The following is a 24,951-nucleotide window of genomic DNA, read 5'->3' as shown; positions in this document are numbered from 1 at the left end:
AGAATGAATCCCCAGTGGCAGGGGATTTACTCCAGGCATGCAGTACAACCAACTGAAGAGAGAAAAAACAGAGAGAGAGAGAGACAGAGACAGAGACAGAGACCTCAAAGGAATCATCAGATTCCTCTGATGCAAAGGAGCTTCTATTATAGAGGACTTGGGTCCTGTATCTCATAAGCATGACTGTGCTAGCTTGGCAAAATTGTGAGACCAAAGACTAAAAACATTGATGGATAGACATGCACACACACACACACACACACACACACACACACACACACACACACACACACACACACACACACACACTTCCCTCTAAACCTAGAACAACATTCCTCTGAGTAAGTGAGCTTGTCACAGGCATGAGGTACTTAGCATATCTGCCATTCCAGAATTACGGCTGTCAAGTTTTAATTAGTGTAATTAGAGTTAAAAATGTAATTTCATTTTCAAGGATATTTTGAACAGATTCCATTATTTTTTTTTTTAAGAATACAGAAAGGAAGAGAAGGCTGAGAGGAGCAAATAAAGGTTTTTGCCTTCATAGAAACAAGCCATATGCCAGAGACAGATGAATCTTCAAACCACTAGTAGGAACCTTCAGCACCTCTGCAGCTACGCTCAGAGGTCGGACAGCTGCTATTCTTCAACTTTCTTCCCTAAAACAAAAGTTCCAGCCAGCACTTGCTAATGAGTCTATCTTCTTCACCCACTCTTCACAGCTCCAGCGTTTATGCTATCAGTGGCTACTGCTACAGTCCTAAATCTTGCCAGAGGTAAGAGGTTACAGCCATTAATCTGATTCGCTATATGTTACAGACTAAATCCCTTTATCAAGAGTGCTGGACTTATCTTTTCTTTGTGGTCTGGTGTGCCTTTCTTGACTTAAAAGCAACGATCAGAGTTATTTCCCCTAGGAAGCCCACCATAATGCTTTGGTGATCCCAGAGTCCCATGCACATGCCTCCACTGACACAGAGTACACTGTGGTGTTTTCTCGTGTAACTCTGATGCTAAATTGTAAAGTCTTTCAGGGCAGAAGCTGGTCTTCACCTAGTAATCCTTCGCACTAGCATACAAGCACTAACACACAGGAGGACGCTCAGTAACATTTACTGATTGGGAGCTGGAGAGATAGTACAATAGTAGGGTGCTTGCCTTGCACACAGCCGACCCAGGTTAAATCCCTGACATACCACATGGTCCCCCATGCATAACCAGGAGTACTTCCTTGGTGCAGAGCCAGAAGTAACACCTGAGCATCACCCAGCAAAAACCAAAAAGTAAATACTGACTGGGGGGCCAGAGAGATAGTACAGCAGGTATGACCTTTGCCTTCCACATGACCAACCCAGGTTCGATCCCTGGCACACCATATGGTCACCCAAGCACCCCAAAACCAAAAATAAATATTTCTAAACAAAGACTAGATGTGGGAAGTAGGGGTTAGGAGATGTCAGTTGATCTGACCACTCTACTGAGAGCTAAACATATTATGCCCTGGGTTCCTACAATGTCCAGAAATAGCTTGTCCTTGCATAGGAACAGTTCACAACCCTCAGTGCACTACACACAGGAGCAAACCTTCCCACCGATCCCAGTAATGACCAATCTCTTCTTCCACTACAGTCTGCTCATTTCCTGGGACGCTGGAAAGGAGACGAGAAAGCTAAAGTAAAGCCTCTCCTTTAGCCCCATCTTCCTCACCACTGGTTTTAAAGAATTTTCTCCAGTCTTCCAGTCTGAGCAGAATTACGGAGAGAGTTTAAGATTTAGTTCAGGGGCTGGAACGAAATACAGTGGGCAGAGTATTTGCCTTGAATGCCATTAACCCGGATTCTATCCCCAACATCTCATATGCACCCCCCACACACACCTTCCTGAAGCAACACCAGGAATAATTCTTAAATCTGAGTCAGGAGTAACCCCTGATCATTGATAGGTGAGATGCCCCATCCACCCAAAAAGTACCCAGTTCTGGGGCTGGAGCAATAGCACAGTGGGTAGGGAGTTTGCCTTGCACGCAGCCGACCCGGGTTCGAATCCCAGCATCCCATATGGTCCCCCAAGCACCGCCAGGAGTAATTCCTGAGTGCATGAGCCAGGAGTAACCCCTGTGCATCTCCGGGTGTGACCTAAAAGGCAAAAAAAAAAAAAAAAATCCAGTTCAGTCTGCAGAAGGTAAGAATAGGCTCCAGTTAAAACAACAATTCATTCACTTGCAATCAGGGTTGCAAATGTTCAGAAATGATGTGGTACAGCAACACACAGAGCATGCTATGTGACATAAAAACCCAATTATTTCACTTCTGAATTTCAGTTTCCTTTTCACAACTATCCCGTAGGTTGCTAAAAGAAATATGCAAAATGATTTTTAAATAATATTGAACATTTAGGAGGTACTCAATGAATGAATTTTGCTTTTGAGAAGGAGGCCAGCACTAGGTCCTAGCATTGCTAAGTTTATAAAGATGAAGAAAACACATCAAAAGGGAACGTAAGTTAACCATTTCCTTAATTGCTCACGGCAGCTCTGCGTGCTGGTCCCAGAGGAAGAGAGCTATACCAGCAGAAATGTGCTGACAAGTGTAACCAGATACATTTCATGGTAATCAGATTCTTCACAGCTAGGAACAATCCTCCAACCTCCTCCCAAGCTCCCTGATTCTGGCTGCAGGCCTTCATCGATCCTTCTAATTAGGAGCTGTGTCAGTGTTTCTGAAAGAAGGTCAGGGTCTAGCCTCTGCTGGACTCTTATCAAAGCCTAAAATACCCTAACCAGGTTGACCCTGAGAATGGACATATCTCAGAAAAGAATTCCAGACTAAACTCTTAATAAAGCAGCATGAAGAATTAGAAAGGGGCTCTTACCTTTGCACATAGAGAACCAGGGTTTGATCCTCTGTATCACATATGGTCCCTGAGCACCATGTGAAGTATTCCTTGAGCACAGGGGTTGTGCACCCTTCTCCCACAAAAAGGCTGTATGACATTTTAAGTTGAAAGAGCCTTTTATGAGCAAGGATTCTGTTATAGCTAAAAAGACTAAGGTCCCGGGTGAGGGGATAAACTTGTTAAAATGATACAGGAAGATAATACATGTCTTACTTTAGTTCTTTCCTCCAGATGTTTCCCAACCCGCTGTTACGCAACAGATGAACCCAGGGAACCTGTTAGATGTTCTGGCCTAGAAGGATAGTGTAGTGGTTTAAAATGCCTGCCTGGCAAGTGTATGGTCATGAGTTCAGATCCCTAATGTTACCACATACATCAAGTGCCAGCCTGGGAGCTCTACTGTCTGTGAGCTCAACTATAGAAAAGGAGTATAGTTCCCAATGAGGAAACCACACTAAAAATAAGTGCTAGTGACACACAAAAAGTGATACCTCTAAGAAACTCATGGATGAGAACCACAGTGATACCTGGTGAGAACTACGACAAGAACTTGGACACCTCAATAAAAACACAACTCTTGGCAAATATGTGTGCAAGCACCACAATTAAAGGAGTGCAAACTCAATGAACACTATGGCTAAAAGGAGAAGCACTTATAACCTGATGTGTGATCCCCAGGAAGCATAACAAAATGTGCAAGCACCACAGCCATATGTGTATGTGTAGCCACTAATCATCGCAAAAAAAAAAAAAATCAACAACAAAGGGTAGGGTCAGGAAATAAATGTATTTTTCAAAGAGTACTTTTCAGGACCAGAGCAGAGCAGGGTAGGGCACTTACATTTCACACAACGGACCTGGTTTGATCTCTGGCATCCCATATGGTCCTCTAAGCCCACCAGAATTAATTCCTGAGTACAGAGTCAAGAGTAACTCCTAGGCATTGCTGAGTGTGGCTCAAAAACCAAAAAACTTAAAATACAATGAGTATTTTTTCTAGGGCACAGATGATAGCACTGTCAGAAAAAGAGTCTGCCTTACAAGTGTGGGGTCAAGAGTTCCATCCTTGGTTCCAAGACTGGCAGCTCTGTTATTTGGGACTCTGGACAGCACAACAAAGTATGCAATCTCCCACCCACAGCAGCCAGGTGTGTGCAAGCACCACGACCAAAGTTTTGCAACCCCAGGGAAGAACCAGCACTGCCACCAGTAAGCACAACCAGAATGTGTGCAAGCACAATTACGTATTCCCCCCATCTACCACCTCACAAGAGTCATAACCAAGTATGAGTATATGTGTGTATGAACCCTCAGTAGCCACAAGCTTCCAGAAGAAAAACCCAGGTATTCAGGATCAGGAAATGAAGACACCAGGCCACTTGGTGGCAGTGGGGAAGGGGCCATCCCTTCCCATCTCCCTGGGGTCCTGGCTGTCACATCCACAAACTGCCTCCAGGCACTATCTCAGGGCATTAATGGCCTTGATTCAGAGACTCATAAATGAATTTCAAACTGGATTAGCTCCCTACAGAGATGCCTCTGGACCCCAGTCATGTACAATTTTAGAATTCCAGGAGTGCACGGCCATGACCTCTCATGATATTCATAACACGCGTTAGAAAATAAATTATCTAGCATCTGCCTGTGCAGGCAGGCTTGAATGGTGGTGGGAAAATTCAAAATAATGGTGGGTGGAACATATAATGGTGGTGGGATTGGTGTTGAAATACTGAATATAATCAATTAATGTGAACAACCTTATGAAAATAAAATTTGAAAATTAGAAAAAGAATGTGTGTGTGTGTTTTTATATGAGAGAGAGAGAGAGAGAGAGAGAGAGAGAGAGAGAAAGAGAGAGAGAGACCAAGTTACACAACTATCAGGAAGAAAAAGAAAGGGGGGGGGAGAATAATTTTTAGGCCCCACCGCAGAGACTAGGAAAACATGCAATCTGCTCAGTGTGAGATCATCCTCCAATAGAGCTGCACCCAGAAATCACAGGATGCAGTTTGAACTTAGGGTAATTCATTTGGAATTTATTTAACTTGGGTCATAATGGTCATTTGGGAACAAACCACTACTATCTGAGTCAGTCTTCTCCTATCCTCAAGAAGCCCATAATAATGGGGCTTGGTCAAAATACCTATCATAGAGGGGCTGGAGCGATAGCACAGTGGGTAGGGCGTTTGCCTTGCACGCGGCCGACCCGGGTTCGAATCCCAGCATCCCATATGGTCCCCTGAGCACCACCAGGGGTGATTCCTGAGTGCATGAGCCAGGAGTGACCCCTGTGCATCGCCAGGTGTGACCCAAAAAGCAAAAAAAATAAAATAAAATAAATGTAAAAAAATAAAAAAATATATACCTATCATAGAAGGTTCCGACTTTCCAATAAAATGGAGAATATAGTTTGCAATACAGTACCTTTTTCTTTTCTTTTTTTTTTTTTTTTGGCTTTTTGGGTCACACCCAGCAATGCACAGGGGTTACTCCTCACTCATGCACTCAGAAATTAACTCCTGGCAGTGCTTAGGGGCCCATATGGGATGCTGGGAATAGAACCCGGGTCAGCCGAGTGCAAGGCAAACACTGTACCTGCTGTGCTATCGCTCCAGTACCTGCAATACAGTACTTCTGCAGGTGTGAGGCCCCAGGGTTCAATCCCTGACACTGAAAAATACAAAAAAACACAGAAACTTCCCTACAGTCCTCTAGTTTGGCTAGCAAAAACAGCAAAGATAAATCTTTCAAAGCTAGTCTGAAACTAAAATGTCTGTCATGAAGATCAGAGATAATGTAGGAATGAGTGTGGGAAGAGCAGGAGATGCTGTATAATCAATTGTGTGGGGCCAGAATGTGGGCAGGTGCCAGTGTCTATGTGTAGGGGAGTATTGTGTAGATATGAAAGGGAGTGTTCTGAACAGTACTTTTCTCCCCCCTCTTTCTTTTTCTTCCTGATAGTTGTGTAACTGGGTCTCTCCCCTCCCCCTCCCCTTCCCCCTCCCCCTCCCCTTCCCCCTCCCCCTCCCCCTCCCCCTCCCCCTCCCCCTCCCCCTCCCCCTCTCCCTCTCCCTCTCCCTCTCTCTCTGATAAATTCATGGCACACACAATTCTGCATATCCGGAGAGAAAACAATGGGATGGTAAATATAAAAGCATGGAAAGGAGAAAAGAGATGAATTCAAGCATAAGGGAAATCATGGATATTTAAGAAAGAATGGGGGGCCTGGGAGATGGTTCAATAGGCTGGAAGCTCCTGTTTTGTATGCTCGATTCCTGCATCACGTCATTGAGCAAAGACAGGCATAACCCCTAGTCCCAGCACTGCTAGACTGCTGGTATGGCCCAAAATACAGATAAGAGGGTTGGGAAATGTGTGCAACTTTGAGACTAAACTGAGTGTATACGAGGAGTCATAAAGCAAGGGAATGTGCAGGGATAATGGGGAAAGTGTATCTGTGTGGCCTAGACACCTTATGTGTTAGAAAACTGATCCATAAGCACTTCTGACTTTCTGGTTTGCCTCATACCTCATGCAACAAGGACAGGCCTGTGCAGAAATATCTCATTGACATTTTGACAACTACTGAAAACATAAAACGATAACACCTTCACCATCATGGGAGGTTAAAAAAGGTCTATACCAATAAAACATAAGAGACAGATGAGACCCAACTGTGCAAAGATTATTTCTTAGCTTCACAAAGAAAGGTGCTATTTAGCTAAACATAGTCTCAGCCAAGGTCTGTATTTCCTGGATTACCTTGGGAAGATAGTAAGAAGAAATAAGGAATGAAAAAGATAAATAATACACTTAACAACAGAAAAATTTGAAAGAGGCGGCCAGGAGATAATAGAGTGGATAAGGCCTTGCACTCAGCCAATCCTGGTTTGATCTCCAGCATCCCTTATGGTCCCCTGAACACTGCCAAGAGTGATTCCAGAGTGCAGAGCCAAGAGTAATCCCTGAACACAATCAGGCACAGTCCCAAAAAATAAATAAATAAAAATTTAAAAAGGAGAGAAATATAAAGATAAACCAAAGGAAAAAGGTAAAAAAGAAGCCAAAACTTAGGCAACAGGAACAGTGAGATTAACTCAATGGGCTGAGCACATGCTTGCATTACACTTTCCAGCCTGGTTTAATCCCTGGCACTATGGACGTGCTCCCACATCCCAAAAAAATAAAAGTTAGCGCTCAAAAAGATCCCCCCATAAACTTATAAAGTCCTGTCATATTTCATCTATAGAACTTATTCAACTTTATATCATGAATATTAGTATACATACATTTCTGTCACTCATTCTACAAACACTTTCCGCCAAGCCTATTACAAAGACATAAGGAAGAGTTAGTGATAGATGGTAAAAAAAAACACATCTTTGGAGGGGAGGGGCCAATTAAAAATGAGAGGGCATGGGGCTGGAGCAACAGCACAGCGGGTAGGGCGTTTGCCTTGCATGCGGCCAACCTGGGTTCAATTCCCAGCCTCCCATATGGTCCCCTGAGCACCGCCAGGAGTAGTTCCTGAGTGCATGAGCCAGGAGTAACCCCTGTGCATTGCCAGGTGTGACCCAAAAACAAGAAAACAAAAACAAAAAAAAAAGAGAGGGCACAGGGCAGAGACACAGCAGGTAAAGCACTTGCCTTTCATGCAGCCAATCCAGGTTTGATCCCTGGCAACTCATCTCATACCCCCAACCCCACCAAATGTGATTCCTGAGTGCAGAGCCAGGAGTAACTTAAACCTGAGCATCACCGGGTGTGGACCAAAAAAATAAAGGAGTCTACTGAGATACAGTACAGTGAGAGGATAGGGCACTTGCCTTAAGACACAAGTGACTTGGGTTTGTTCAATCCCCGGCACACATTGGTCCCCTGAGCCCTTCCAGGAGAGATCCCTGACTGCTGAGGCAGGAGTTAGCCCTAAGCACCACAAGGTGTACCCCATCTCACAAAGAGAGACAGAGATAAGGAGACAGAGAGACAGAGGCAGACAGAGACCAGGAAAAGGAAAGATATATGCGACAATGTCCTGGCCTATAAGTGGATTCAGGTGTGATACAGCATCAAAATATAGCTGTAGAAGTAAAGGCAGACTGGAAATTTAGTGGTGGAGAATTTGCCTCACATGTGTTAGATTCTGGGTTCAATTCCACAGACTGTAAACAAAAAAAATAAAGGAAGCAAAGTGCCAAGCCAAAATTAATCCTGCCTATAAAGTGATCAGGGAAAACAACACTGAGAGGTGGCACATAAACTAGGATGAAAAGATAAGTTTGCCAGGTAAAGGGAACAGGAAAGTGGGAATACATTCAAATTAGAGAACAAGGGGCCAGAGTGATAGCACAGCAGGTAAGGCATTTGCCTTGCACGCAGCCGACCTGGGTTCAATCCCTGGCATCCTATATGGTCCCCCAAGCACCGCCAGGAGTAATTCCTGAGTACAGAGCCAGAAGAAGTAACCCCTGAGCAACGCTGGGTGTGACCCAAAAAGAAAAAAAAATAGAGAACAATAAAAACAAAGTGCATACTACTGAGGAGGAACACAAGAAAGTGTGTCTAAGCACTGTACCTGGGTGCTTGGCGTGAGCCAGGCCAGTCTAGAGCCATGCCCACAGCTGAGATTTATTCTTTCCACCCAAGGTGAAGAGGGTCAATTTAAAGACATCACACTGGGGGGGCTGGAGCAATAGCACAGTGGGTAGGGCATTTGCCTTGCACGCAGCCGACCCGGGTTCGATTCCCAGCATCCCATGTGGTCCCCTGAGCACCGCCAGGGGTGACTCCTGAGTGCATGAGCCAGGAGTAATCCCTGCGCATCGCCGGGTGTGACCCAAAAAGGAAAAAAAAAAAAAAAAGACATCACACTGGGGCCGGAGTCACAGTACAGCAGGTAGGGTGTTAGCCTTGTGAATGGCCAACCGGGTTCAATCCCCAGTACCCAGAATGGTCCCCTGAGCCAGCCAGGTGTGATGCCTGAGCGCAGAGCCAGGAGTAAACCCTGAGCATGGGCAGATGTGGCTCAAAATCAAAACAACAACGAAAGAGATCACATCTCCCTTACTTTTGTTACCCCACTATAAAACAAGTTCCCTCAGGACTAAGTGGATGATCTGCCCACAGAAGGCCCAGATCAATTCCATAGTTCTTTTAAACACCTCCTAGAACAATCTCCAAGCATAGAACAGGACTAGCCCCACTATGCACTCCTAGATATGGACCAAAGACCAATAAAAAACAAACAAAATAAAATAAGCTCCATGAAAAACTCTGAAAAACCACTTCAATCCCAGGATCTATCTACTAGAATAGCATTGTAAGAATTTCCCAAGGAGAAAAGGGGTAACAGAAAAGACAAAGAATAAAAGGAAGTGGGGGAGGAATTGGTGGAATGCAAACGAAGGGTAGCAGAGCACAGTGGCAGGGACTGAAGAAAGCAGAAGAGAAGGCAGAAGAAGAAATAGGAAAGCACTTGCTGCTGAGCTATTCTCTGCATTTTCCAGGTAGAAAAATTAGGTCAAAAGGAAGTAGGGACAGTGGTGCAGGTTTATTAGCAGCTTCTTGGAGACACAGTAACTTTGTATGTCAAAAGAAAAACCACTAACACTACTGTAAACCATGTTACCTCAATACCAACAAATAAATAGGGCTATAGCAGACCTGAATGTGCTGTAGTAGATGCTTCTGCAAAGCCAAACCGAGAACACTATAGGGAACAACTCATGCAGCGAGGCTAAAAGTAGACCCCCTTCCCTGCCTGAGCACCACTGGGTATGGCTCAGTGGAACTGGGCACTGCAAAAACGAACAGAACTTGATCTAGAACCACTCTACCACTACCAGCCCCGGGATTGAGAAAAAAAGATGACAGCTTTGTATATGACAAAGTTCACATACAACACTACATACTTTATCATCTAAAAGAACTTTTAACTCTAACATAATTTCCTGCATATATTTTGATTTAGTTTACAACTTTAAGAAATCTGCAAGAAATATGCACTTTTTTAAAAAAAAAATATGGAACGCTTCACGAATTTGCATGTCATCCTTGCGCAGGGGCCATGCTAATCTTCTCTGTATCATTCCAATTTTAGTATATGTTCTACCGAAGCGAGCACGAAATATGCACTTTTTTTTCAGGCCAGAATACAGCTCTCCCTTCATTCTTTTTTTTTTTTTTCTTTTTGGGTCACACCTGGCGGTGCACAGGGGTTACTCCTGGCTCTGCATTCAGGAATCACCCTGGCGGTGCTCAGGGGACCATATGGGATGCTGGGAATTGAACTCAGTTCGGCCGCGTGCAAGGCAAACTCCAGCCCTCTCCCTTCATTCTTCATACAGCTCCTCCCTTCACTCAGGATAGAGTGCACCAGGAAGTGGATTTCACCCAACTCCACCCACTCCCCCAAAACCTGCCAGGAGCACCTTGCCTCATAGGGCACAAAGGTCTGAATGTTAGACCAGGCCTGCTGACGTGGGGTCCCTAAAGGAAAACTCTTCTGTGGATCTTGGTTTCACCTTAAAATGAGAGATACATTTCAATCTTCTGAAGGTTGAAATAGCCTGTGAGTTTCCAGAAGCTGCTTCCCAGAGATTTTTCCTAACCTATGGTCGTAATTTCATTCTTCCTACTCCAACCTATGCAAATATGAAACCAGAAAAGAGCCAGCACTAGAATAACAGCGACCTCCAACACCATTATCCATCTGACTCTAGTCTTGCTTCTGTCCAGATCATCTCCATCACACAACAAATATTCAAGTTTAAGAATGTCTTTGGTACAGTTGGTATGGTGCTTGTCTTGCAAACAGCTGAGCTGCGTTCAATCTCTGGAACCATATATGGTTCCCTGAGCTCAGAGGAGTAAGTAAGCCCAGAGTACTGCCAGGTATCCAGATATAGCTCAAAAACAAAACAAGAATGTATTTTCTCTCACTTGAAACAAATTTGAACTCTGTATTGAAAGCCAACATTTAAAATCAAATCTCATTTTGTAGGGGCTGGACAGATGGTGCTTGTCTTTCATGCAGTTGACCCTGGTTTGATACCTAGAAACAATTACAGTTCCCCAAGCACCACTAAGAGTGACCCCTACCCACTATACTCTCTGCAACCCCTTCAACTCCCCATCAAGTATGTTTTAAAAGAAAGATATAAGGGGCAGGAGAGCTCAACAAACTCTCTTTGCATGAGAGAACACATACTTTGCATGCAGGAATCCTGGGTTCAATCCCCAGCACTAGATGGTTCCTTTTCTTCCTCCCCCCGCAACTTCCAATAGCTCTGAGTCTGTAGCCTCTGAGTGTGCCAGTTGTGTTCTCACCCCACAAAAAAAAAGAGGTTTGAAGTAGATATTAAGAACCTAAATATTAAGAAGTTCATTTTGTGAGCGACTCTACAAATGCCCTGAACTTAAATTTCTGTGACTTTTGACTTTACTACCAATAGTAGCTTTTTTTTTTTAATCATCCTAGACCCTTGTGCCATCTTTCTATTCCCCAAAGCTCTAACTATAACACTGCTTGACTTCACTCCCATCACGGTGCAGTTAGCCCATGAGATAAAGATTTAACAACTTTGTTCTCTCCAAAGGAATACCTTTATTTTTAATTTATTTGTGTTTGTTTATGTGGTCATCCCAGCCTTGCTTAGGTAGAGCTCACTCCATCTCTGTTCAATGCCATTGCTTGGAAGACCATGCATGAACTCAGGCCTTCCACATGTGCTCAGTTCTTTGAACTATTCTCCAGTTCCAACAGGTTGTCTTTAAATGCTTTTTCCTGAATGCCACAACTATAAAAGAGCACAGCTGCCCATTATAGTCAGATGTCCTTAGGAGTGAACAGTACAATACTAAACTTAAGTTCCCTGAAGCAACAATGATATTTTCAGCACCATCATCACTGTTATCATTCCAGACTCCACTATCATTTCCATGAAAGAAATAACACTTTTGCCAAAAAATAAATAAATAAGGAAAAAGACTAGATTACCTTAATACAGTAACTCAGGAGGAAAGGTTTAGTGCTAGAAAAACTGTAGTTTCTTATTTAGCAGATCCCTCAAGGTAGACATATGAGCAGGGAAAAAACAATAAAAATTGATACTTAAGAAAATGTACCTTTCAGCCTCTGGAAAAATATTCAACATTCTCAAGTACCTCAGAATCAGCTTAACTGAAGCACCTATTCAAGGAAAACTACAAAACACTACAAGAAAAGAAATGGAGACACATCCCCAGTTCATGGATTGGGAGGATTAACATTGTCAAAATGGCAATACTGGGGCTGGAGCCAATAGTCCAGTGAGTAGGGCGTTTGCCTTACAGACACGAGTTCGATACCAGGCACCCCTCATGGTCCCCCAAGCACCGCCAGGAGTAATTTCTGAGTGGAAGAGACAGGAGTAACTCCTAAGTATTGCAGGGTGTGACCCGAAAAGAAAAAAAAAATTGGCGATACCCCTCCCCAAAGCATTATTATACAGACTCAATGCAGTCCCTAAAAGGATACCCATAATATTTTTTCAAAGAAACAGATCAAACATTCCTGAAATTCAGACAAAACAATAAACCCCCACAAATAGCTAAAGCAATCTCTGGGAAAAAAGAAGATGAGATACATTACCTTTCCCAACTTTAAACTGTACTACAAAGCAGTTGTAATTAAACAGCACATGGTCTTAAAATAAAGACAGACTCACTGATCTATGGAAGAGTTGGAAGTTCTGACAGAACTTCAAATATATGCTCATTTAATCTTCGATAAAGGAGCAAGAAATAAGAAGTGGAGCATAATATAATGCTCACCATAACCATGACGGACCCCACACCAGGCTATTTCACTTGGGGCACCCCAGTTGGGGGAGGGGGGCTGAGACTACTCTCCGCCCCAATGGATCCAGCCCTGCAGCCGAAAACCTCCAGAACTCAACCGCCACCACGATCACAGCTGCTCTCTACAGGCTCGGGCCAAGCCTCACCCACAAATGAACATTTTCCTGGACCGATTTGGGGCTATGTGACAGTTCATAGAGCATATCCTACCCATACTCCAAGAGTACCGCACCACATTTGATGGGACTCAAAGTAGGAGGCAACCAACCAACCTTGGAGGGAAATATATCATTTTGGTTCTGCTTTGGAGCAGGGATTGAGGTCGGGATGAAAATACCCAAAATATGGTGGTGGGAAGGTGTAATGGTGGTGGGATTGGTGTTTGAATATTAAATGTAAACAAATGCTGTGGAATAAAATATACATAAAGAAAAATATATGAAATGGAACGAAAACAGCCTCTTCAACAAGTGGTACTGGGAAAACTGGAACCTACATACAAAAAAATGAACTCAGACCTCTTTTGAACAGATGACTGAATAAAGAAACTATGGTACATCTACACTGTGGGATACTGTGTGGATACCAGGAAAAATTATTTGCCATTGTATCAGAATGACATTTGCACTCCTGTGTTCACTGCAACACTATTCACAAAAGCCAAGATATGGAATGCCCAGATAAACAGATCAAACTGTGGCATTCTAGAGATAGATAACACTGTACGTAGGGTGCTTGTCTTGCACGTGGCTGACCTAGGTTGGATCCCTGCCATCCCATATGCATCTTGACAGTGCATCCCAAGCACTGTCAAGAGTAAATTCTGACTGCAGAGCCAGGAGTAACCCAAGCATCACCGGGGGTACCCAAACCCAAAATGTGGCATATTATTTTTAAAAAAAGATGCCAATTATGGACCAGAGAGATAGTACAGGAATGAAGGGACATACCTTGTTGTAGTTAACCCCAGTTCAATCTCCAGCACCATATATGGTCCCCCAGCACGCAGATCATTGCCAAATGTGGCCCCAAACCCCCCCAAAAAGAAAAAATGAATAGAACTAGAGGTATTATAATGAGTGAAATTAGTCAGGAGACAATCAAATACAGAACAAACTCTCTCACGTGGAATATAAAGAAACTCAAGTGAGAATAAAATGACAATGGCATCTCTCCTGAGAACTGGGAAGAATAGGACTCTGAGGTAGTAGTGAAGAGAAAGTAACATGCAAATGCTGAATATGTCACTGGAACATTGTATACCTGAAACTTAGGTTATCAATAGTAGCATATATTGGGGTACCTTAAAAAAATCTTTATGGTCTAGTCTTGGTACACATCAGAATAGACACATGTGCCTTTCATTGGTTGTCTGCCCACAGTGACTTGTGGAAATTTTGATTTTTGGTTTGGTTTAGTTTTTGGTACACACCCGGCAATACTTAGGGGTTACTCCTGGCTCTGCACTCAGGAATTACTCTTGGCAGTGCTCAGGGGACCATACAGGATGTCAGATACCGAACCTGGATCAGCTACATGCTAGACAAGCACTCTACCCATTGTACTCTCAGGCCTCAATTGTGGAGATATTTTAAGTTCGGTCTCAGTTTCCTATCTGTTTAACGAAGATCAACAGGCCCTACTTCTTAGAGCTCAAGTGAGAATTAAATTTTATTTTTAATGTGTATGTTTGCATAACTGGTTAATATATATAAAATGTATTTTATATAAAGTTTTACATATGTATAAATTTCTATGTCACCTTTTGACCCTGCTGCGGAGCGAGCATGATGGAAGAGCCCAAAAGAGCGCCCTTGGACTCCAAGCAGCTCACTGAACTAATTCCGGCACAGGATCGGAGACCCCACGGCGGGCTGAGACAGTGGAAACCGGGCATCCCCCAATTCTTTTAACCTCTCTCTCTCAACCCCTTCCTCCCGAGCACAGCGCAGGGTCCACGTCTTTCTGAGCACAAAATGGAGACGTCGAGCCTCTCTCTAGGTTTCTCCATCTTATGAGCACCATAAAAGGGTAAAAGTTTGTAGTGATGTTATTTCTGGTTGTACTTTCCCTGGACTTTATACAGAAACCCAAAACCACGCAGCCGCTGCATCAGCAATATGTAATGGTTCCTTTTTAATGGGTTGGACTTTTGTGGGAGATCAGTAAGTCTTTTGCTGAAATATTGAAGGGAATCAAAGTGGTAGCCATCTCTCTAGACTGAACTAAGCTATATCCCCACGCCGGCTGAGAAGAAATATCCTTCTTTCTCGGGAAAAAACGCGGCGTGGCGTCAACCATAGTGTGATGTCCATTAAGCAAACAGACCTGGTGGCGTGGGAATGGGATATAAGGGGGAAAATTACGTACATGGAACAGCAGGACGTTGGTGGAATCTCGAGCCGGAGCCAATACCAGCACAAGACCTTTGGTTCCAGAAACTGCTTGCAGACACTCTACTAGACTATCAACTAAGCCAGAGCCCCACGCCTGCTGATGACGGGAAATAATCATCCTTTTCGGTTTTTTTCCCTTTGTCAGGCAGTGTGGCGATTACTAAAGAGGCGTGAACTCGGTGGCGCGGGGCAAGGGGGAAAAAGAAAAGTTATGTAACAAACAGCAGGACTTAATATCTCTATATTCTTAGCAATGGAGAACTATCAAATGCCTCCTTGGCAATAGGACTGTCTTTTTCTTTTTGGGGGGAAACCCCAGCAACGGTAGTGAGTTGTGTGTTGAAACATGGAATGTAATCGAGATAAAGCGTAAACGAAGTGAAACTTATCACTTACAAGGGTGGGGACTGGGGAGGTGGGAGGGGGCGGCAGGTATACTGGGGGGGTTGGTGATGGAAGATGGGCACTGGTGAAGGGAAGGGTGTTTGAGTATTGTATAACTGACATAATCCTGAGAACTATGTAACCCTCCACATGGTGATTCAATAAAATTTTTTTTAAAAATTTCTATGTCAAAGGTTTATTCACACAGACTAACACAGAAATTAAACTTTGTATATGTCAATGTGGCAGCATGGGGGGTACAGGGTGGTTGGGGGAGGGAGCCCACAACCAGCAGTGCTCCTGCACAGGAAACCATACGCAGTTCTATCCCCAGAATCAAACTCAGCTACATGCAAAGGCATTACCCCCTGAACTAGCTCTCAGGCCTCAGGACAACAAAGTTGGGGAACTGTGGTGGAGGGGGCCTACAACCAGTAGCACTCATGGCTTACTCCTGGCTCTGTGCTCAGGAATCAATTCTGATAGGGCAGGCGAACCTTATCACACTAATCTCTTCCACTGAAGGCCCAGAAACCCTCTGGTGAATGCCCTGATGGCAATTCTAATACCCCCTTCTCTCCTGACAAGCAGTTCAGTCTGACACAGGATCAGATGCTGACTGATGTTCAACATGAAAGAGCTACTCTCTGGAAGCAGACCCAGTCACCTTATTTCCCCCAAACAGGTAATTTAAGTACATTTTCTAATATCTGTTGGCAGAACAAAGAGGGAAAGCTCTAAGACATGATCAATGTTCATGCCAGCCTTCAAAGTGATTTGGGTAAAACTACAAAAAATAAAACACCCAGCTAGGGTCCACCTAGCAGGATAAAAGCTGACAAAGAAATGGTAATTTTCCCTCAGCAAATATACAAGTAACAGATGAGTTCTGAGGGATTAAGCTCGTACAATTTGGTGTTTTCCACTCCCTTCCATCTTAGGAGAAAATACACTCTTTTCCACATACCTCGATAATAGTAATTTTCTGGATTAATTTCTTCATTGAAATGATGTAATTATACACAAAGAGGTAATTCTCATTCTTCTACCCAGTTTAAGTACAAACTGGCCTGAGGAACTAATAATTTTCACCTGCTCCAGGAGGCTATGCGAAGGCATTACCCAGCCTCATTGTATGGAATACATCCTTCTCCCTATTTTTGTTTTGTTGTTTTCAGGGAGGGGGGGGGATGGCCACACCTGGCGGTGCTCAGGGGTTACTCCTGACTCTGCATTCAGGAATTATTGCTGGCAGTGCTTGAGGAACTATATGGGATGGCAGGGATTGAACCCAAATTGGTCACATGCAAGACAAGCATCCGACCACCATTTACTACTAGCAGGAAAATAGCTACCACTCAATCTAGTCATCTGTGTTTCTGTTCAAATTTGTCCCACTGCACAGAATGCTCTCTCCATTCTGTGGCTTTAATCTCCTATAACTATACTTGACGGGAAAAACACATGGGTGTTCCTTTTGCATAGTCTGGGAGATATAATGCAAACACAAAAATACTAATTTTGTAATTTATAAATACAACCAGCCACAGTATTAGATGTTAGGATAGTGGAACCCGACAGTATATGGTGACTATCCTCCTGCAAGGCCAAATGCTCAGCGCTCCAAAAATGTTCGCTATCCACAACATCCTCACAAAAGCAGTCATCTTTTTCTCCTCCAAACTTCCTGAACACTCTACCCCTTTAGGGTACAACTAACTAAAAGATATACTATAAATTCACATAGGAAACTACATACCAACCAGAAGGGTTGAAATGAAAGCAGTAACACTGAATGTTGAACACATGTTCTACAGAAAGAATTCTCTCATATGTCACAAATAAGACTATGTTCTGGTATACCTTTAAAAGTTATGTGATAAAGGGGCTGGAGTATAGCACAGTGGGTAGGGTGTTTGCCTTGCACACGGCCGACCCGGGTTCGATTCCCAGCATCCCATATGGTCCCATGAGCACCGCCAGGAGCAATTCCTGAGTACATCAGCCAGGAGTAATCCCTGTGCATCACTGGGTGTGACCCAAAAAGAAAAAAAAAAGTTACATAATAAGAAACTGCTGAAGCTGAACATACAACTTGAGTATAAGGTTAAAGAAAACTCATTCACTGTTCCCCCTAAAGACTTCTGTCTACAATCTTTTATCCTAACTCTGTGTCTAAATACTTCCACTATTGTTTCTCCCAGTGCTAGGTAGTTCCTCTACCTGATCACTCATATGTATTGTTATAGTATACAAATATTCTATATTTTCATCAGAAACACAATAATTCATGAATTTATATAAATTACATCATCTGCTCTTATGTATTTTAAGTATATTTAATTTGCTTTTCACACTAACACTGAGAAAGGGAATGTATAGATTTAGTTTGGGTGGGGGTTTAGGGGAGCCACAGTGCTCGGGGACTACTTCCTGGCTCACTCAGAAGACCATGTGGTATTGGGGATCAAACCTAGGCCTCGAGCAAGCAAACCATGTGCTCCAGTCTGTTTTGCTATCTCGCTGGCCCCAAGATCAGAGTATTAACCACACTTTTTGTTTTGTTTTTGGGTCACACCTGGCTATGCTCCATGCCTACGTCTGGCTCTGTGCAAAGGGATCATTCCAGGCACTGCTCAGAGGGATAATATGTAGTGCTGGAGATCAGACCTGGGTTCTGCATGCAAAGTAAATGCCTCCACCCACTGTACTATATCTCTCCAGCCATTTACTCTATTTTATAGATGAGAAAATGAATGTTCAGAAAGGGAAAGTCATTTTCCCAAATTTACTGGCCAAATTAGTGTCAAAAACAAGAGTAGTCTTAGTCTTCTGTACTGAGCTCTCTAAAATATATATGGCTACATCTTCATGATTATCTTACTTTCGCACAGAAACCATAAGTTCCCAAAATCCAGAATGTGCTATACTCTTCACAGCACAGAAGAAGGAATTCAGGTGGATTCTATTCCATCTGGCCAATTGTTTTCACAGTTGGCCTCAGCCTCTAAACATTAACACAGGTATTAGCTTCCTTTTCTCCAGTCCCCATGGGAGTACTAAGTACTAAATTGTTGAAAGAAGTCCTGAACACAGCATCCCATCTTTTTTTGATGGTTCCTTCAAGATCAGGAAAACCTCAATATTACGCCATTTCCTAAGGCTTATTGCAAAGTCTTCAAAGAATCTGGATGGCAGAAACAGTAGCAAGAACCACAATTTAATGCAATTAATTAAGTCATAAAGTGATCGAATTCTAGAGACCACCCCTAATTCCACTTACAAGCGGAAAAAAAAAAGCTATTTGAGGGGTCGGAGCCTTGGAGCCATAGTATGACAGATAAGGTACTTTCGTATCAAGCAGATGACCCAAGATCAATCCCAGGCATCCTCAGTGCAGAGCCAGGAATGAACCCTGAGCATTGCTGGGTATAACCAAAAAACCAAAATACAAACAAAAAAAAAAGTTATTTCAAACTTGAATTCAAATATTATTAAATTTTAAATAACTCAAAAATCCATTTTCTTTATTCCTAAATATACTGATCTTTTTGGAAGTCAGAGAATGGATGTGAATGGATGTGAGAATAGAGAAGACTCTAGGCAGAGATACTGAGATACCCAAACTTCAAGAACAACATTGTCTCCTACTCATGTTTTTCATTTTAGATACTTGGTATTAGACACTTGTATCTAAAGAGAATAGCCATCTGTCTGCTAGTTCCAATATGAACCACCAACCTTCAGTATCTGGGTCTAGGGCAGAAAGAACAGAAGAAACTAGGATTTTTTTTCCTACTTACCTCTTTCCTTCTCAGGACTGAAAGTAATTTGAGGACAGGAATCTTATTTTGTTTGGTTTTTGATTTTCAGAGAGAGAACACATGATACCCCAAATTTCAAGAATAAATTATGGCAGTTAGGGATGGAAGGCTGCTGAACGTCAAGCATAACCACGCTATAGCAGCCAGGTAACCTACATAATGTAGTGACTCTATTTAAGACCCTATTTTTAGTAAGGATTAATTTTTAATTGGCATGAAAATCAATTTAGAACAAGTCTTTAAGGTCTAAAGAAAAAGTTATTCCTGTGTTTAACTTACTAAGGCACAGCTCTCATTATTATATCAATAGCACCATTCCTTAGTGATAGCTCCAATAGCAAAGCCCCAAAGCTTAAAATGACTTATGTAAGCAGAAACAACACTGGACTTTTCAATGTAAAGTAATCATATCTTCCAAAGAGGGAATCCATTCAGAGAAATGAGTTACGGAAACTTCTTTGCACTCTAATGCTGAACTTGCTTTCACTAGCATGAAGAATTACATGAGGAGTCAGGAAAATGGATCAGCTGGTTAATGGCATTGCCTTGCAATGCTCTTGGTTGATCCCCAGCACAGTATGGCCCCTCCTATGTATACCCCTTGTGGCTGCCAATTATCACCAGGCTTAAACAGATACCATATAAATTAGTACCTTTAGGAAAGTTTATTGTAGTCCTTAATGAAACAAGTAAACTACAGAAACTAGACTTTCGGTGTCAATCTTGATGTAACATATATAATATAGCATAATGCTATATATACAGCATACATATATATGCTATATGATATCATAATAGAAGTACAATGCTAGAAACATTAAAAACCACTAATACCGTCAATAAAATTAAAGTAAAAATTAGTAAGACAACTAAATACCACAAAGATTCCTTAAATAAGGGAAAAGAAAACAATCAGGTTAAGATTAACCTTTTAAAACTGGCTTTCCACTGGCCAAGCAAGTGAAAACAGAGATAAATATATGGGACTATCTCAAACTAAGAAGCTTCTGCACCTCAAAAGAAACAGTGACCAAAATACAAAGACAATCTACAGAATCGGAAAGGATATTTATGCAATACCCACCTAATAAAGGGTTGATATCAAGGATATACAATGTACTGGCTGAACTCCACAAGAAGAAAACTGCCAACCCAATCAAAAAATGGGGTGATGAAATGAACAGAAACTTTCCCAAAGAAGAAATCCGAATAGCTGAGAGGCACATGAGAAAATGTTCAACATCACTAATCATCAGGGAGATGCAGATCAAAACAACAATGAGATATCATCTCACACCACAGAGACTGGCCCACATCCCAAAAAACAAAAGCAACCGGTGTTGGCGTGGATGTGGGGAGAAAGGGACTCTCCTTCACTGCTAGTGGGAATGCCGACTGGTTCAGCCGATTCTCAAAAAATTAGAAATTGAGCTTCCATTTGACCCAGCAATAATGCCACTCCTGGGAATATATCCTGGAGAGGCAAAAAGGTATAGTAGAAATGACATTTGCATTTCTATGTTCATTGCAACACTGTTTACAATAGCCACAATCTGGAAAAAAACAGAGTGCCCAAAAACAGATGACTGGTCAAAGAAACTCTGGTACATCTACACAATGGAATACTATGTAGCTGTCAGAAAACATGAAGTCATGAAATTTGCATATAAGTGGATCAACATGGAAAGTATGATGTTGAGTGAAATGAGTCAGAAAGAAAGAGACAGACATAGAAAGATTGCACTCATACGTGGAATATAAAGTAGCTGAAAGGTACAAGCTTGCAGTGATGCAATTTCTAGCAGATATTTCTCTGGACTTAGTTACTAAAATACTAAAATACAGAAATACAAAACTATGCGGGTGCTAGTGAGGCCGCTTGACCTCTTATCTCTTCATTCTCAGCAATGGAAAACAAATTATCAAATGCTCCCTTTTTGGCAGGTCCCGCTTTAGGGGATAGAAACTCCAAACAATAATAGTGAGTTTTTTGTTGAAATATTGAATGTAATAAAAGTAAAGTGAAAGTAAAGTGAAATTTATCAGTTACACAGGCGGGGTGGGGGGCTAGGGAAGTGGGGGGGGGTCGGGGAGGTATACTGTGATTCTTGGTGGTGGAATATGTGCACTGGTGAAGAAATGGGTGTTCAAGCATTGTATAACTGAGGCTTAAACCTTAAAGCTTTGTAACTTTCCACATGGTGATTCAATAAAAGAATAAATTTTTAAAAATTAAATAAAACTGGTTTTCTAGGAGCCGGAGCAATAGTGAGCCAGTAAAGCAGGTAAAGAGCTTGATTAATATGCCACTGATCCAAGTTTGATCCCTAGAATCTCCTATGGTTCCCAAAGCCCACAAGGAGTGTTTCCTGAGTGAAAAGCCAGAAGCATCATCGCATGTGGCCCAAAAACAAAACCAATAAATAAATAAACCTAGCCTTCTAAAAGAGAATACTTACCTGGAATAAAGCTTAGAATATAGTATTGATTCTAGGGGCTAGGGTGTTTGCCTTGCACACAGCCATCCCTGACTGATTCCCAGCATCCTATATGCGCCACCCCCCCACACCGCACCCCTGGCACCGCCAGGAGTAATTCCTAAGTGCAGAGTCAGGAGTAACCCCTGTGCATTGCTGGGTGTGACCCAAAAAGCCAAAAAAAAAAAAAAGAGGTATTGGTTCTAGGGGATTGTGAGCTAGTACAGCGGATAGGCTGCCTGCCTTGCATGTCAATGACCCAGGTTCAATCTCAGCACTACATATGGTCCCCTAAGTCCCACCAGGAATAATGGCTGAACAGAGAGCCAGGAGTAAATCCAGAGTACCACTGGGTATGACCCAAAAAAAGAAAAAATAAACAGAACTTATTCTGATAACTTCATCTCACAAGCAATTTTCAGCAATCTGTCCACTCAAAAAAATAAAAAAAAACCCAAAAAAATTGATATCCATCTGTCCATCTGTTTACATATCAAAAGGTATTTAAACCCAACTGAAATAACATAATCTCAGTGTTCTAGCAAAGCCCTTCTCCTTCCTAAAATGAATTTTCCCCTTCTTAAATTTTTCCCTTCCCATTATTGCTGTGGTTTCTGCGATGACCAGGAATCGCAGACATTTGGGTAGTCAGTCATGTGAGCATACTCAGTTGTGGTACTTGCCAAAAGCCACACACTTTAGTTTTGTTGCTCACACACACTTAGGCTGCAGTGCTCTCCAGGGTGAGTCTCTCACTTGATCATGATGCTTGCTCACCTTTGGGTGCAGGGCTTGCTAGAGATCAAATACCAGAGATTGGAGATCACACACTCTACTGTGGCACCAAAGATCAGAAACAGCTGAGCTCGTGGAAGTCCCATTTACAACCTCACCAGCCTCATACTTTCAAGGCAGATACCCTAGAAATTAGATGGTTCTGTTTTTTGGTTTGGCTGCTTATCTGCATTTAGGGGTTTTTTTTGGTGCCAAACCCCGCAGTGCTCAGGGATCACACTGATGCTGGAGATCAAACTAGAGTCAGCTGCACTGTATCTCCACAATCCTCCAGAAATCAATTTTTTTTGTTTGGTTTTTGGGCCACATCCAGTGGATCACTCAGGAATCACCACACTCAGGATTCACTCACAGCCAGCTGCTTGAAGGACTCTTTGGAAAACAGAGCTAGAACCTAGTTAATATTCCACACTTCCTCCTTTCAGTCGTATTTACTCAGAGGAAGGCCTCTAGGAAGTGACAAAACAGGTAAAAGTGGAAGAGCTAGAGCAATAGGACAGCAGGTAGGGCACTTGCCTTACATGCAACTGACCTGAATTTGATCCTTGGTCCCCTGAGCACAGCCAGGAGTGATCCCTGAGTGCAGCACCAGAAATAAGTCCCGAACATCAGGTATGGCCAAAAACAAACAAAAACAGGTAATAACAGAGAAAAAAGATTGTGCAAACAGAATAATAATCTGAATTTGAGGAGATTCCTGTCTCTAGTTACTCACTTAAGCAGGGAGTAGAAGTGATTAAAGAAAATACTTTCAATTTTCTTCCCCGTCTCCAGTCACCTTCCTTTGGGTCTTTATAGAATTTCAGGGACCTCCTGGGTTATCTTATAAGGAAATGAGGCCAGAAAAGTAAAAGGGCTTGGCCACACCACACACTGGAATAGAAGAACCAAACAAAGTGTTCCTCAGACTCATGCCTATGCTTCCAATTTATCCCACCACGCTGTTTCCTCCAGTCCTGAGTCTGTAAACTGCAACCAATCAAGGACCTGAAACTTTTTTTTACAGTACCCAGGAGTAACTCTAGAACAGCAACCAAACATTACTGCTGTCAGTGCGCTTGTGTGCACACAGCACTGTGAAGAGCTACTCCCAGCATGGTGCTTAGGGGAACATGCAATAATTTGGGGGGGGGGGGGGGCGGTGTAGAGGCTGAATCTAAGGCTGCCACAAGCAAGGCATAAGCACCAGTCTTCTGAGTCTCATCTCCCCTATCCTGTTGCTGTCCTCTTCTCCCCTCCAGTTATACATTTTATGCATGAATTTAAATCTGAATAAAGAGACAGAGGGAGGGTGGCAGGTTTGCCTTGCAGACAGCTGACCACAGCTCCATCCCCAGCACCACGGAACAGTCCCCTGAAAACCAGGAGTGACTCCTGAGTACAGAGCCAGAAGCCCAGCCCTGAGCATCAATGAATGACTCCTCCTTGAGCCCTCCCCCCAAAAAACTAGGCTTTTATAGAGATACATGGGAAGATATTCATATTATTTCCAGCCCTCCCCACACACACTGCCTAAGAAGGAAGGGTGATGGAGACTAGGAGGGAAAGGAAAATAGAAAGAGGGTCTCATCTCGTTTATCATATAAATTTGAGAATCCCTGATCTATATCTCTAGGATACCCTAGGGATCAGCTAATCACTACTTTACTTTGTTATCCAGATGAATAAACCAGGATCTTTTCAAAAGTCTGACACCTTTCCTTGCCACCTGAAAAGACTGAAAGTCTCCTGACTCCTGCCCTGAATAAATATGGGGGGTGGGGGAGGAGACGGACACAAGATGACCTATACCTGCAGGGAGAGCACATCAGCAGCTTGATGGTGCCCTCAGGCTTCCTGATACCCCAAAATTTCCCCTGTGCCTCTGGTCAGACCCCAACAACTTGGGACCAAGTTTCCCACAAGAAATTAACCAACCAAAACTTAGGTATGTGGGAATCACACCCACAAACTACCTCAGGCACAGCTATATAAGCTCAATAAACTATTTAAATCTGCCTAAGAGGCAGGCTGGGGGGTGGTGGGAAGGTGCAATGGTGGTGGGATTATTATTGAATGTGAACAATTATTTGAACAACTTTATTTTTTTTATAATATTTTCACAATTTTATTTTATTTTTTTTGCTTTTTGGGTCACACCCAGCAATGCTCAGGGGTTACTCCTGGCTTTGCACTCAGGAATTACTCCTGGCGGTGCTTGGGGGACCATATGGGATGCCGGGGATCGAACCCGGGTCGGCTGCGTGCAAGGCAAATGCCCTACCCACTGTGCTATCGCTCCGGCCCCTTGAACAACTTTATGAAAAAATTTGAAAAAAAAGAAAAGGAAGGAAGGAAGGA

The 24,951-nt window shown here is 42.8% G+C and overlaps 1 protein-coding gene and 1 non-coding gene across 4 annotated transcripts in view; both read right to left on the bottom strand.

Moving 5' to 3' along the window:
• The window catches only part of RALY (RALY heterogeneous nuclear ribonucleoprotein), a 95,621-nt gene that overhangs the window by 61,221 nt on the left and 9,449 nt on the right, over window positions 1-24,951 (bottom strand). The gene's annotated exons all lie outside the window — the stretch shown is intronic.
• LOC129405227 (U6 spliceosomal RNA) lies at window positions 9,912-10,018 on the bottom strand. Its single transcript, XR_008630410.1, has one exon. It is a non-coding gene; the product is annotated as a U6 spliceosomal RNA (small nuclear RNA).

Source organism: Sorex araneus, chromosome 5, assembly GCF_027595985.1.
Source record: "Sorex araneus isolate mSorAra2 chromosome 5, mSorAra2.pri, whole genome shotgun sequence".
Classification (NCBI taxonomy): domain Eukaryota; kingdom Metazoa; phylum Chordata; class Mammalia; order Eulipotyphla; family Soricidae; genus Sorex; species Sorex araneus.
This window is presented reverse-complemented; position numbering and strand designations above follow the sequence as displayed.